At 39.5% G+C, this 14549-nt stretch overlaps 1 protein-coding gene across 1 annotated transcript in view; it reads left to right on the forward strand.

Annotated features, from left to right (window-relative positions):
* MYO3B (myosin IIIB) overlaps positions 1-14549 on the forward strand; it is a 183150-nt gene that overhangs the window by 113910 nt on the left and 54691 nt on the right. The window lies entirely within an intron of this gene.

Consider the following 14549-nt stretch of genomic DNA (forward strand, 5'->3'; position numbering starts at 1 on the left):
AATGTGGGCTCAAGTCACTTTAAGCCAGGCCAGGCCAGGCCATGACACCTAGGGTTGAAGACTCAAGGAACTCCTAGGACTGTTCTTCAGGGAAACCTTCATAATCTGCCTTCTCTAAGAAAAGGTTTCCAGGACCATCAATCATATCACTAGAAGGAGGACACAGTTACAGTAAGAACTGGACCATTGCAAAAGGAAGGTCTAAATAGAATGAAGCTTGCCTTATTTTCCCCAAAATTGATTGTGGGGAACTTAATTAAAACTTTAGTCAGGGATTTGAAGAAAGGTCATTAGACAGTTTTTTCTGAAATTTTTCACCCAGAAAAAAAGGCAGTCTTGATTTATAATTTAAAAAAACAATTCTTAATTTTTTGAGACTTAATACTTTTGAGATGTGAAATATTCTCAATATGTCTATAGTGGTCTCAAAGTGCCATTGGACTAATTTTAAAGTAGACTGCTTTAGACTACTTGCCTAAATAGTCAGAATAGCTCGTTTAAGAGTACTTGAGGAAAAGACCTATTATAATATATCAGAAAACAAAGTTTACAATTTCTGATGTGACAGAAAGATCACTGAGCTTGGCAGGTGGAAGACTTGGGTTCTGGTCCTTGTGGTAACTATTTCCAACTCTTTGACCTTGGGCAATTCTATGACGCAGTTTGGAAAATGACTTCAACCCCAGAATGGCTCCTCTCAACCTTAGCTGATGAAGGACTTTGCTGAGAATGTCAGGACAGTGCTCTGAGCTCTTCCAATGCCCTTCTCTCCACCTTAGAATCTCTCCTTATCTTTAGCTGTCCTTTCCTCCTTTGATCTCATCTCCCAGACCACAGACCCTCTTCCTTTTATAGTACTCCTACCCTCTAGGTCCTACCACTATTAGTTAGCACTGCCCCTCCTTTGCTTTCCCATCTTTCCCACTCTGCTATCTCTTTCCCTTTTGCTTATACCTCTCCCTATTCCAACAAAAGCCTGCCCTTGGCCCTGTCCCTCCCTCTTCTTAGTTTTCCCACCGAACTTCTCAGACCTAACATCAAGGCCCGCTGCCTCATTCTCTCACCAAACTAACCTCTCCATTCTTAATACTGAAGTCTGATTTGTGCCTTCACCATGTCCCTAAAACTATCCTTGGAAAGCTCAGCTCGTAGTTGCTAGAGCTTATCTTCACCAGATGCTTTGCAGCATTTAGTTCCAGGGGCCATGCATGCTTTCCTCGAAGAGCCCTCTTCCATGGGTGTCTGTAATACTGTGTTTTGCAAGTTCTTCCCCAGAGATATCCTCAGTCTCTGTTTTCTCTGGCTCCATTTTTCTTCTTTTTCACCCACTATTAAAATGAAGGAAATTGTCCAAGTCTTGACTTTCTTCTTTCTCTACTTCTCACCTGGGCGATAGCATTTCCCACTGTATATTCTGATGTCAACTCTCAGCTGTGTGAGCACGAGTCTCAGATCTCTGGTCTGTGCTCCTCAGTCCTCCACCCAACTCCTGCTGAACATATTTTCCTGATTAACACACCAGAATCTCAACAGAAAATCCCCCACTAAAGCACGTCTTCCACCAGACCTCCCACTTCTGTAAGTGGCACAAACACTATCTTGTGACCTGGCTTTGGAACCTGGCACAGTCATTCTTGATTCCTACCTCAGACTTAACCCCACCTCCAATCATCTGCTATGTATCCTTCCCTGGTCCAGGCCTGCCATTATCTCTTCCTCTTTTTCCTTCTCTCCTCTTTACAGACCAGCTTGCATTTTTGACACCTGATCAATTGTCCTACAACATATTCTGACCTGTTCAAAAAACTTTAATGGCTTCCTATTTTAGACCAAAAGAGGTTCAGACTTCTCAGTCTGCTGTTCCACGCCTCTCCCTAGCTTGGTCTAGTTGGTCCTCCAGGTTCACCTCTGCTTTGTCCCTGTATACACTCTGTGGCTGACCAAAATCAAACTTCCTATTGTTCTACCAATGTATCTACCTCTCCTCTTTCTGCCCATTCCTTTCTGCTCAATTCTCACATTTTGTCAAGCAACATTGTCATATCTCTTTCCTCCATGAAGACATTAATTTTTTTAATACTCCTTGAACCATAGCCCATGTGTAACTGTACTACTCAAGGTACTATTTCACAACAAGATTATAAACTTGTGCCCAAATATGGATCAACTCAACTGCTTTCTCCATCAAGAAAGTTTGTTACTAAAAAAAATCAGCTGGACTAAACAAGGTACTTGGTGATGAGTTGATTTTCATTGTGGCACAAACTGCTTATGTCATGGTGAGTGGTAACAGTTTTCAGACTGGGCCCTCACACCACACCCTGGTGCTTTTCATGTTTTGCCTGGTGTTATGGCTGACCATGTGCTAGCGAGTTAGTTTTTCAAGGGCAAAGACTGAGTCTTATTCTTTCTTGTATCCAATACACACGGTAGGTATTCAATAAATTTATTCAGCTAATTTCCAAGGCCACTTCTCAGCACTCAGATTTTTATGAGAGAAATGTTCTTCCTGCTCAATCTTTGAGTGGTGGCAGCAATAAGAGGATCCAGAATAGTTTATCAAATGTGTGTCGGGGCATCCCTCCTCCAGGGGCCTGGGGTCCCATTTTTTTCTCTGTGTTTGTCAACTCACTGTTCTGTGAATCAACACAAGGGTTCATAGGAAGGAAATCTTGGGGAAAGGTTTGGGACAGGTAGAAGAAAAAGAGAGCTGGGTTGTGCCAATGGAGATATTCTCAGTGGCAAGTAACAAGACCCCCAACCAGTAGATTCAAGTATCCTTAAGGACGAGAGGGTCAAAAACAGAAGTTCCAGGGCTGGGTCAGCCATTCAGGGACATCACCAAGGACACAGGTCCCTTGCATGTCTTTGCTTTGCTACTTTCAGCATGTCAGCCATGCCCCCACTTATGGTCACAAGGAGGCTAAAGCAACACTAAGCATGACTACCTCACATGGCAATGTCCAAAGCAGGAAGGAGGAAGTGGGCGGAAAGAGGGCTTGGCTCAGGAGTCTCCCTTCATCTGTTGGGAGGGAAACTTTTCCCAGAAGCCCCCCAGGAGACTGCCCTTGCATCTCTTTGGCCAGAATCTGCACTGGTGACTCTGCAGGGGAGCTGCAAAGGAGAATGGAAAAGTGAGCATAAGCATTTTCAGCTTCTACAGGGGTAGAAGCAAAGAAGAAAGTAGGAGAGAGTAGGCAAAGAGTAGGAGAGAGTAGGCAAAGAAGAAAGGGATTGGGGAAACAACCAACAATGTGTGCCACAAGAGTCTGGAGGGGCAACGATGGGAGTAGATAGGTCCCAGGGAAAGATGAAGGGAAGGCAAGGTCAGAGGGAAGAGTTCGTAAGGAAGACCCAGACATGACAAGAAATACTCCTGAGAATAAGAACAACAGGGAAGTGGTGAGGTTATTATTCAGATTCACCCAACATTTATTGCTTTGCCAGGTCTTTTCCAACACATTATCTCATGTAATTCTCACACCAGCCTTTTGGGTTGGTGTTACCCAGGCCATGTTACAGATGAGTAAACCAGACAGGGGAAAGCTAAGACAAGTAGCTCACAAGTGCTATCTCAGAGGCCACTGCTGGTTTGGATGTATCAGATTGATCTACTTCTGCCCTCCATCAGCAAGTCTTGGAATCACTAGGTCATACAGTGTCATGCAGAGAATAAATAGCAAGTCTGAGGCTTGAATCCAGATCTTCTGTCTCTAACAATAATAACAACGGTTAACATTTAACATTCCTTAACAACTCTTTGGGTGCTGTACTGTTTTATTTTCATTATCCTAGTCAATCTATGGGAGAAGCACACATTTTATAATTTCCGACATTGAGAGACTACAGGTAACTTACCAATGTTACTTAGTCAGTAAATTGACAGAGTTAGGATCTGAACACAGGCCTCTGAGTCCAGTACCCATTAACTGGTACATTCTACCAGCTCTCTAAGCTCTGGACTCCAATTAGTCCAGGGCTTTTCTGTTCTATCCACGTTGTTTCTATACCTGTCATTGCTTAAATCTTAAATCACAACCAGTTAAGGAATACACTCTGATTGTTATAAAACTGTCCCCTTGTGATTGATGGAGAAAATTCCAGCATCTGGTTCTTGGGAGAAAGCCTAAAAGCCTCATGGGAAATGTGTGTCCATCTATGCATGACAGGATGGGGTTAACTTGGCTAGGGAGAAAGAAGCCTTGGGTTGGGGTGATGCTTCTCTGCTTCACTCCCAACATGAGCCTGTAACTGTGTACAGTGAATGGTAGAATGGAAATAGTCTTTAATATTGTGGGGCTTTGTTCCCATGATGGTAATCCTCCATTTTAATGCCGATAAGTACAATGGTGAGGATTATGCCCCTTAATTTAATTTGGCCTGCATATGGCAAAGCCCTCACAAGGCTTTTATGTGACATTCTTTAGCACAGCTAGCCTGTTGTCGTGTAAAAGGAACCCGGATGAAGGAGGCAGGAGATTGATAATGCTGGTGCAGATGTTTTTACACGGCAACTTGTAACACACTCCCAGAGAAGCTGCTTCTTTGTGGGCTACTCCAATGAGGATTCAGACTCAGCGTGATGGGAACCTCTGTGACTCAGGCAGCTCGAGGAGAGCTGGCATCTCACAAGAGGGGAAAACGAGCGCATATTTCTCTTGTGTGTCATCCTTGGAGCTCTGGGGCTTGGAGCCAATTGGGCTGACCTCAGAATTGATGAGCCAGAGAAACAGCCTCCCAGTCAGCAGGGACGACTGTGGGCCAGATTTTCATGTGGGCTGTGAAGTGAAGTACAGATTGCCACATATCTTGACAAACACTCTGCGTGGGGGGTCATTGCAGAAATACGTGACAGTTCTAAGACAATTGAACAGGACAAATCCTCCAGCAAATTAGCTACCACTGTGGCCAAGTTAGTATGCTAACACATTGGAGGACCTCGCATGGGACCAGAGGGAAAATGGCAGCCTGGTGAGGGAGTGGTGGTCGGAATAGTAACCTTCTTTTATGAAGTGCTTATGATGTGGTAGACACTCTATATGTTATTTCATTGAGGTAGAAAAATGATGGACTTTGGCGACAGACTTGAGTTTGAATCTTAATTCAACTACTTACAAGATATGAGAATGTTGGGCAAATTCCTTCCTCTCTCTGAACTGCAAAAAGAATAATTGGGAGGATTAGAGATAATCTATGAAAGGCACTAGCATAGTTCTAGCCACATAATTACTCAATAAGGGATTATGGTGAGCCATTGTTGGTCATAGTAACAGAAGTAGTAGCAATAATGGTAGTAATGATAGTATTTAAAAGGTTTCTATAAAGCTAAACTCATATGAAGGGTCAAGACCTCTCTGACTTAGCTCTGAATTGTAAGCTAAAATAAACATTGAGGCATCCAACACTTTTGAAACTTTGAACAATATTCACTCTCTCTTTTAACTTGAGAGACAAATTTTATTTTCTTGTGTTCCTGGCCCTCCTCTCAGGGGGTAAATCTGAGATTGATTTTGGACCCAGTACATGCCCTTACCAACATGGCCAGGATGCCACTAGCACACCCTCAAGTGACAACTTTCAGAGCATAGTTGATTGTTAGTGCCTTCTTAGGCTTTCTAGATTTTTAGTATACTAATTGGTCACATTTATTTTTGAAACCTTTTTGAAGCTATAAACCTTATCACCATCTGAAAGGAACTTCAAGGAAAAATCTGTTTTGAATTCTATTTTTCCGTATGGATTTGCTTATGGCTATACATAAATATTTATCTGAACTATTTCAACAAACCCTAAATCATCAATGATCCTTGTGCAAAGGACCCTTTTAGAAGATTTGTGTATGTCATGAATGTCAGTAATCTCTTTATAGGACCAAATTCCAGGGACCAGAGGCCTCTTTTAAAATATTTGGAGCTGTTTGGTGGTTTTCAACATGTCTTTTGTTTTCTTGTTCTGTATATCATCTGTTCATACTGTTCCTTCTGGATAGAATTCCCTTGTAGTCCTTTCTTTACCTGTTCATATTTCACCTGTCCTTCAAGGTTTAATTCATCTGGCACCTCCCACAGGGCCTTGAAGCAGACAAGGGCAGGAGAAACAGAGTGGGCCATGGCCGAGAGGCAGGATGGACTGGGGTCACTGTGAGGAAGGTGAGGGGTCCAGTGGGAGGAAGGCTGCAGGTGGGGTATGAGTGGAGTGAGGCAGGGAGAACTGTTATGGAGGTAATAAGGCAGATCAGAGCTAAAATATGAGAGGCTTTAAAAATTATGCAGAATATTTTGGGCATTATTCTATAGGCCAAAAGGTGTAAATCCATAGTCTTTGGGTAGAATATGGTCTGCAGAAATATTTTGTTTGGCCTACACATTGTTTTTAAATTTTCTTAATTAGTTTCCAACATATGAAAATAGAAAGATTTCATGTAACAATTCAGATACCTGATAGCTCTTGAAAAATTGGAGTATCTGGCAATAATCTGCTGGAACTGAGTAGGAACTATCTTCTATAGATCTCTACTCACTGGCCTGTTTAATTTATAGCCTGGCCCTGCTAGCATCTGAGTTTGATTCCTGCCCGCTGTGTGCAGAGGCACCATCCAGGTGGAGGGAATGATTTAGCTACAGCCTCTGGAGCCAGACAGCCTCTATTCTGGCCCAGGTTTGTGTCCAACTAGCTCAATGACCTTGAACAAGTATGTTTCTAATAATAGTACCACCTCATGTGGCCACTGTGAGAATAAACCATAGGAAACATTTAAACAACTACCTAGCATGTAGTAAGTGGACAAACATGTTAGCTGTTCTTACTATATCCCATATGAGATAATAAACTCTAGAGCTAAAACTATCACATATTTCCATATCACTCATAGAATCTAAAATCTAGAATCTTTGGTTATTATCAAAAAACAAAATAATTGATGAATATGTTCTCTTTGAATTTTTATTTCTGTGAGGTCCAAAACTAAACTAAATTTAATTACTTTTTTCTCAAGAAGTTCCTATTTATCTTGAGTTTGACTTGAGCATACCAATTAATTTTTGATAAAGTAAGGAGCTGGCTTTCTCAAAAAGCCAACAATGCTAATTAAACAAGTAAAGGGAGATGCTGTTAACACTGTGTAATTTCTCTGTAATGGATCTAACTTCCTAACTCAAAAATAAACCCAAAGTTTGGGAAGATGCTTAATTATGTGTTTTGTTTAGGTAGCTAAGTTCTTGGCTGGTAGCTGTCTATAGTTAATATCTCAAGTTAAGGGTCAGTTGCTAGGAAGCAGGACAGAGTGAACTTTGGCAGAAATGATGTTAGAATGCATGTTAGACTTGAGTTTTCTGACTACCACCCCCTTACACCTGCCATGCAACCCACACTTCAGTGTAACATTTTTGTGCCTGGTGCCTCAAAGTTTAGCACAAGAACTAATTTTTGGTTTTCCAACGTATCTTATATATAACTGAAGTCACAACGCCATCCCACTAAGGCCTTCAATGTGATCACCTGTGGACATGAACTTTTGTGGTTACACTAATCTATCGCTAAATACATTTGCTATTGACAAAGTTGCTTTGAAAAGTTGACCTGCAAGGTTGGGTTCACATTGTCTCTGCAAAACCTGCATATTTACAAAGCCACTTTTTATTTTATTTGGATAAACATCATCTAAAACTGAATGATGTATTCAAGATTCTAAAAATTTACTCTTTAATTTTGTCAGATGGATCTCTTCTTTCTTATAGAAAAGCAATTTTTTTTCTTTAAACAACTCAATCTCTCTTTAGCTCTCTCTCTTTTCCTTCCTTTCATTTCTTCCTCTCTTCCTTCTTTCTCCCCTCCTTCTTTGCCTGCCTTCCTTCCTTCCTTTCTTCCTTATTTGTCTTTCTCCTTATACAATTGATACCTATATCTCTAAAGTTCTGGATTCTAATATAAAAAGCAATTTCAAGTAATGACAAAATCTGGTAAATTCTCTGACCATTTCTCCATCCCTTGTCCCCTTCCTATATTACCCATTTTGTGAGTATAGGAAATTCTAGAAATTTAGCACATTGTTGATACCTACTTTGTGTTGTCATCCAGACCTTTACCGTATACAGGCTCAGAATGAGTTTCTGCCCAAAATACCTTTGCATATTGAGCCTATTGTGAGGATTTTGAGAAAATAAAATGTACTCAACTGGAAAATAATACAGGAAACAAAATTTGTATAAAAATGAATTTAATATAAGAGTGCTTCATTACCAACACTTAAAGAAACCTAGACTATAATTCTACAGGTTGAAAGATTAACTTTGTACATTTCCACAATCTTATTGACTTTATTTCACTTTCTTCTCTCAGGCAAAAGGAAAAAATATTAGTATTTCATTTTTGAGAATTTTTTATGAATGAAATGGCAGTTGGTTCCTACCTGTAGAATACAAATATGCCAATATATTTTCCATTAGCATCACCCAATCACTTTAAATTAAGAATTAAATTGAGCAAGTATTTGCCATAAAAGCTATTAACAGAACTGATGCCGCAGTCTTTCTGTGTGCATCTTAGTAACTTTTCAGACATGTCTCCTTGATGAGTGAAAAAAACAGGGGGATGGGTGAATTTGTTCTTTTCAGCTGAATGGTGAGGTCAGGAAGACAGAGCTTTGGTGAAACAGAGCTCTAGTAACTGCTGTGATTGGGAAATAAGATAATAATATCTTGATATCCTTGATATCAAGAATTCTAGTGGACTAAGTAATACAGTCTGGAGATGCAGGCAGGAGTGGCCTTTCTCACTGTGGTCCAGACCTTCCCTGGAGAGCTCTTTGTGTCAACAAGAACAGCCAGCTCTCCTGGCCGGCTCCCAGGACTCCGAGTGGGGCTATCATTTTTGTTTGCTTTGCAAATATCTTAATGGGAAGTGGTTCAACACCACCTATGGGTTAATCTGAGAGGTTCTGCTTGGCAGCTGTTAGCTCTGAGAACCACATGGCCGCTCTCGGGTGGAGAGAGTCATGCTAGCTGTTAACTGCTCAGTGCCAGGTTGAGGCATCATCTTTGCTTATTGGATTTATGGACTGGCAGGAAGCACCTTGTTGATTTTTATTTTTAGTTTGTTCCTCCTGTGAGAGTAAGGATGTTATTCTCAGATCCAATTGTGCTTTGCTCTCTAAGGCAGGGCAGTTGTTTAAATTCTATTCACTAGCATTCAGGCATTCTTTCACTTACGCTCATTCTCATAGAATCTGAATTTGATATTAAAAGTGGTGGTATGGTAATGGTGGAGCTGGTATTGTTGCCAGAAAAAGGATCTAGTGTGTCAGCCTACAGGGAGGGCAAACAGTGGCAGCCACGGCCCTGTGTCTTCACCTGGGATCTAAAGAACTGAATAGATAGTGAATTTCCCTGCTCTACTGTTCCCTTAGTCTCCCCCCCATCCAGCCCTTCACCCTTCCACCCCTGCTTGAACGTGGCTTTCACTTGTCTTGACCCATAGGAATGCTTCCCTGGGTGACGTGACCAAATCATGCCTTTCTAGATCGGTGTCTGCTGACATGGATGCAGATGATCTCTTTCCTTATGCTTTCCTCACTGGATTTCAGGCTGGGTTGGATAGTTTCCACAAAGCAGGTTAGGGAAGTCCCTGGAGTAATGACAAACAGTTTCCAAATGCCCCATTTGTAAAAATGCAAAAAGTTTATATTTCACTGTAGATCCTAGAGAAAATGTCCAGCTACCCTCAAGAATGGTGCAGCCCTGCTTCTAAAACCTTGTTCTTTCCTGGGGGGTCTCCACACCTGTTTGTAGGGGTACCTGTGATTGAGAGCAGAGCCCTTGGAGTCCACTAGACTTGATGCTATGGAGGGTAAGAACCTCATGAACTCACTTATTTTCTCAGAGCCTCAGTTTCCTCATCTTTAAATGGTAGCTCAAATGGCACAATATCCACCTCACCAAGTTGTGAAAGTTAAGTGAGAAAACGTATACAAAGCATGTGGTATCTTATCTGACATATAAAAAGCACTCACATATAGTAGTAAGAGGAAGAACCTCACGAAGTTGTGAAAGTTAAGTGAGATAATATATACAAAGTACATAGCATCTTATCTGACATATAAAAAGCACTCACGTATAGTAGTGAAAGGAAGAATTATTGTTCTCATCTCTGAGGCATCTACCTTTTTTTATGTAATCCTTAGTATTATGCATTTTTTTCCTGAATTACTCATTTTGAAGTCTGTTACTCCCAATCCTTTACAATCAAGCCAGCGCCAAATTGAGAACAATTATAATAAAGTAAAGTAAATAATGATGATAAAAGAGAATAATATGTTGAATAAAATAAGAATTCATGAATCCACATTGATAAAAGGAAGATAGGAAGGAACAGGGTAAGCTCTTCCTTGCAATAAAATGTGAAATAATAAAGGTAGATGGAATGATGGAAACAGAAAATCACCATTTGGCAACTGTGAAAATAATAATTGTTTGAGGTAAGAATCAGGAATGGATGCTAAAACTAGTAGGTGAAAGTTTGAGAGTAATAAGCTATTTGCATAGGCTCAGAGTAAATCCCCACAAGGAACTTACTGATTGCAAAAGGACAGTGGAGAAACCTGGCAGAAACCACCTTAACCAAGTGACAAAAGTTAGCATCACCAGTCATCGAACAAACTGACAGTTGTGCCTCCTGGTGTGATACACTGAGAAGAAGACAACCTCACTTCCATGGATTTTCTGCCAAATGTGCATAACCTGAATTTAATCATGAAGAAACAAGCAGACAAACCCAAACAGAGGAAGCTTCTACAAAATGACTGGCCCATGACTCCAAAATGAAACACAAAGGAGATCTGAGGAACTATTCCAGGTGTAAGGAGACTCAGCGAACATGACAACAATGACAGAGTGTAATCTATGGTCCAGGATTTTCTTTTCCTGTAGAAGACATCATTGGCACATTTGACAAAATCTAAATACAATCTGTAGATTAGAAAATAGTATCATATTAATTCCCTGACTTTGATCATTATACTCTGGTCATATAAGAGAATGCTCTTTCTTTTAAAACACACACACGCGCGCATACACACAGACACTGAAATATTGAAGTATAAAGGGGTATCGGGTTTGCAACTGACTCTCAAATGGTTTAGAAAAAATTTAAGTATATTTGTATGTGTGCATGTATATCAGTATGGAGAGAAAGAGAAGAGAGAGCAGATAAAGAAAATAGGTAAAATGTCAATGGTTGGAAAGTCTGGTGAGGAATATAGAGAATTTCTTATACCATTCTTGCATCTTTTCTATAAATATGGATGTAAATCAAAATAAAAACTTACAATAAAAAATATCAAGTCAGTGCCACCTCTTGTCCTTTAGATAGGGAACTTCATCAGCTACTTTCTCTTTAGACTCCTAATGCCTCTCTATACACACCTAAATGGCTATCCACATCATCATTGCCTTGCTTAATTACTGTCCTCAAGCTTTTCTTCTGTGACATTGTTGACTAGTCACCACCCACTGTGTACAAACTAGTTTAGACTTTTCATTTTTAAAAATTCCCTAAAATGTCCTTCTCTCCTCTCACATCCCCTCTCTCACCTGTCCTTGAGCCCCATCATTTAGTGTCATGCACATCATGCACTTCATTTCAGCACTTCTTGCTTCTCTTTGTTCAAACTGAACATTGCTTTCAGAAGTAAAGGGAAAAAACTGTGTTAAATATTATCTTTTGGGGCTGCAGTGATAAAAAGAACATCCTCCAAGGAACATGAATGTTGGACCTATCTTTTCCTCTGACTCACTTAGACAAATCATGTCACCCTTCTGCACCTCAGTGTCCCCAGTTACAGCACAAAAGAATGTAGTAAATGGTCACTGAAGTTTCCTTTATCTCTGCAAGCCTATGCCCTGGCCTAATCCAGTCTTTCAAGTGCTAGAACTGTAGATCAAAAGTAGCGAACCCAGAAGTTACCTTAAGACCTTCCCCAAAGGAAAAGCATAGGTTCCAAAAAAAAAAAAAAAGCCACTCAAATACCCCATTGTTATGATTCTCCTTTGAAATTTCCATGTTTAGAGACTTATCTTTCAGTGCAAAATCATAAGCAATAAGTAAAATACTTTGTTAAGTATGCATTTTATTTCTAACTTTTGACCATGTATACATCTCTTAATTTAATCCTTTTAAAATCCTGTTGTCTCTCTGAGCTCCCTTGGCTGCTGACAAAGAACTGAAGTAAGCTTCATGGGTGGTTCCAATAAGGCAAACATTCTCAGCAGAATGAAGAAAAGCCTTCTGCTCCTACCTTAGACTTCTACACAGTGACAGCTGCCTTCTATAAAGTAGTGAAGGAGGAAAAAGAAAATAAATGAGAATGCAAGAACTGGCAAATTAAGACAGTGTGGGCTCTCAGTTGGGGAAAAGCAATGAGGCAAACAAATATGATCAAATTTAAAGGGCTCAATGGGATTTGGGAAATTAGCATAAGTGCATAAATCTAACTACTGCTAACTTGAAGCAATGGCATTATGAGACATTTATGAGCCTTATAGAGCTCTTCTGATGAATTTGTCCTTGAGCCATGTTCTAAAATTTAAAATAGTTGTTTGTTTTAGAGCAAGCACATTTCCATATATTTAAGTATAACTTGTATATTTAACTCATTCAGCAAAGATACTGATTGGGGTGGGATATGGTGTATGCATTCAGAATTGTTATAAAAGTTACCACGTATCCACATCTAATGAGAAAAAAATAAAGGTGTGAAGTTCATTCCTTCTTGTTTCCCTTTCTCCTCCTGCTATAATGGTTATCTTATTGCACACTGTTATTGTTTCTCTTCTCCTGTGCTCTTTGTCTTTCCTTCATATCACACATTGAAACCCAGGAATACTGTTTTTCCTTTTTGGAAATTAAGAAATGCCTACTATAATAATGAAGCACCACCTTTCAAAGAGATAAAGACTCAATACCCAGTGCTGGAGGTATGATAGGAAATGGGTCCTTTCATACTTTTGTGGATAAGAGTATTAATTTTTGTTGCTTTTTAGAGGAAAATTTGGTGATACAAGGCAAAAGTCTTAAAAGAGAAAAAAATTTTCTCTACCCTTTAAACCAACAACTTTATATATGAGATTTATACTATGGAAATAACTAGATGAGTACTCAAAAATGTATGTACTGAATCTTTAATGATACATTATTTATAATGTGAAAAAATTAAAATATCCCAAAATAAGAGATTAGTTAAATAACTTATGATAATCACTCAATAGAATATTATATAGCCATAAATATGATGATATACATGTACACTTGCATATGTGTATATCACACACTCACAAATATGTGGAAGGATACTCACAGTTATAAAGGGTAGTTTAAATGGTAAATATAGCATGAACCATTATTTTTTAAAACATGTTTTATATGTATAGAAAAATATCCAAAAAGATATACACAAGATATTAGATAATTATATCTGAGTGTGGGCATTTTCCGTAATGTTTATTTTCTTCTCCTTGAATATCTGTATTTTATACAGTACCACATTGTTTTTAACCATACAAAACAATTTTTAATTAGAAAAAGGGAAAAAAGGCAACATTTTGCAACCAGTTCTTTTAGTCATTTACTTTGGGGAGAACGGCAGATATTACTTTATTTTCACTGATTAATGGTTAGTAAATATTCAGACAACTTGGGAATTTAGAGCATTTTTATCAGCTGAACGATAAGAAGAAAAGACAAATGAGCACAGCAATAGCTAAAGCTCCGATATCTCAAAAGCCGAGTGGCTTATGGTACTTGCTCTTGTTTGGTCTCCTACCTTGATCAAAATTTGATAAAGCTCACCTTCAGTAGGTGATTTGCAGATACTTTTAATTGGTCAGGATGTGGCACCGGACAAATCAGTTACACACCAAATTTTCAGTATGTTTATGCTCAATAGATTGTGCGAATATGCCAGGGAGCCTCCAACTCTGCCTAGAGTGGGAGTGGGGAGGGTGGGAGTCGGGACAGGAAAGGCTTTTCAGAGGAGCTGACACTTAAGCTAAAGAGTAGGAATGCAATGGCCAGGTGGGCAAGAGAGGAGACAGCATTCAAAACCATGGGAATAGAAATACAACCCTGGGAGATTTCAGGGGTCTTTGACAAATGCTTATTTGTTGTGATGGAAGTGATAGTGAACAGGAAACAGAAATATTCTAGAAATTGTAGCTTTCCAGTTTTTGTAATGAAAGATAAATTAACGTATACATTTTAGATGCCTTTGAATTTGACACATAATACACAATGGCACATAACAGATAATTTGTGTTCTTCTGAAGACATTTTGTTACCATCCACTCTTCTGTGCCTTTAAAGCTATTTAAATAACTACACAGAGTGAGAAGAATATGCAGTTACACCTGGGTGATGCAAATCAGAGAAGAGTAGATGCACAGTGACAATAATGGGGGATTCAGATCTGGGTGTTGTTCCACATTTATATCCTCAGCCCTTACAATGTTCAGATGCCATATAAGAACCAAATAAGAACGCTTGAGTTAGTTACCAGTTGT

Source organism: Microcebus murinus, chromosome 8 (assembly GCF_040939455.1).
Source record: "Microcebus murinus isolate Inina chromosome 8, M.murinus_Inina_mat1.0, whole genome shotgun sequence".
In the NCBI taxonomy this organism is placed as follows: Eukaryota; Metazoa; Chordata; class Mammalia; order Primates; family Cheirogaleidae; genus Microcebus; species Microcebus murinus.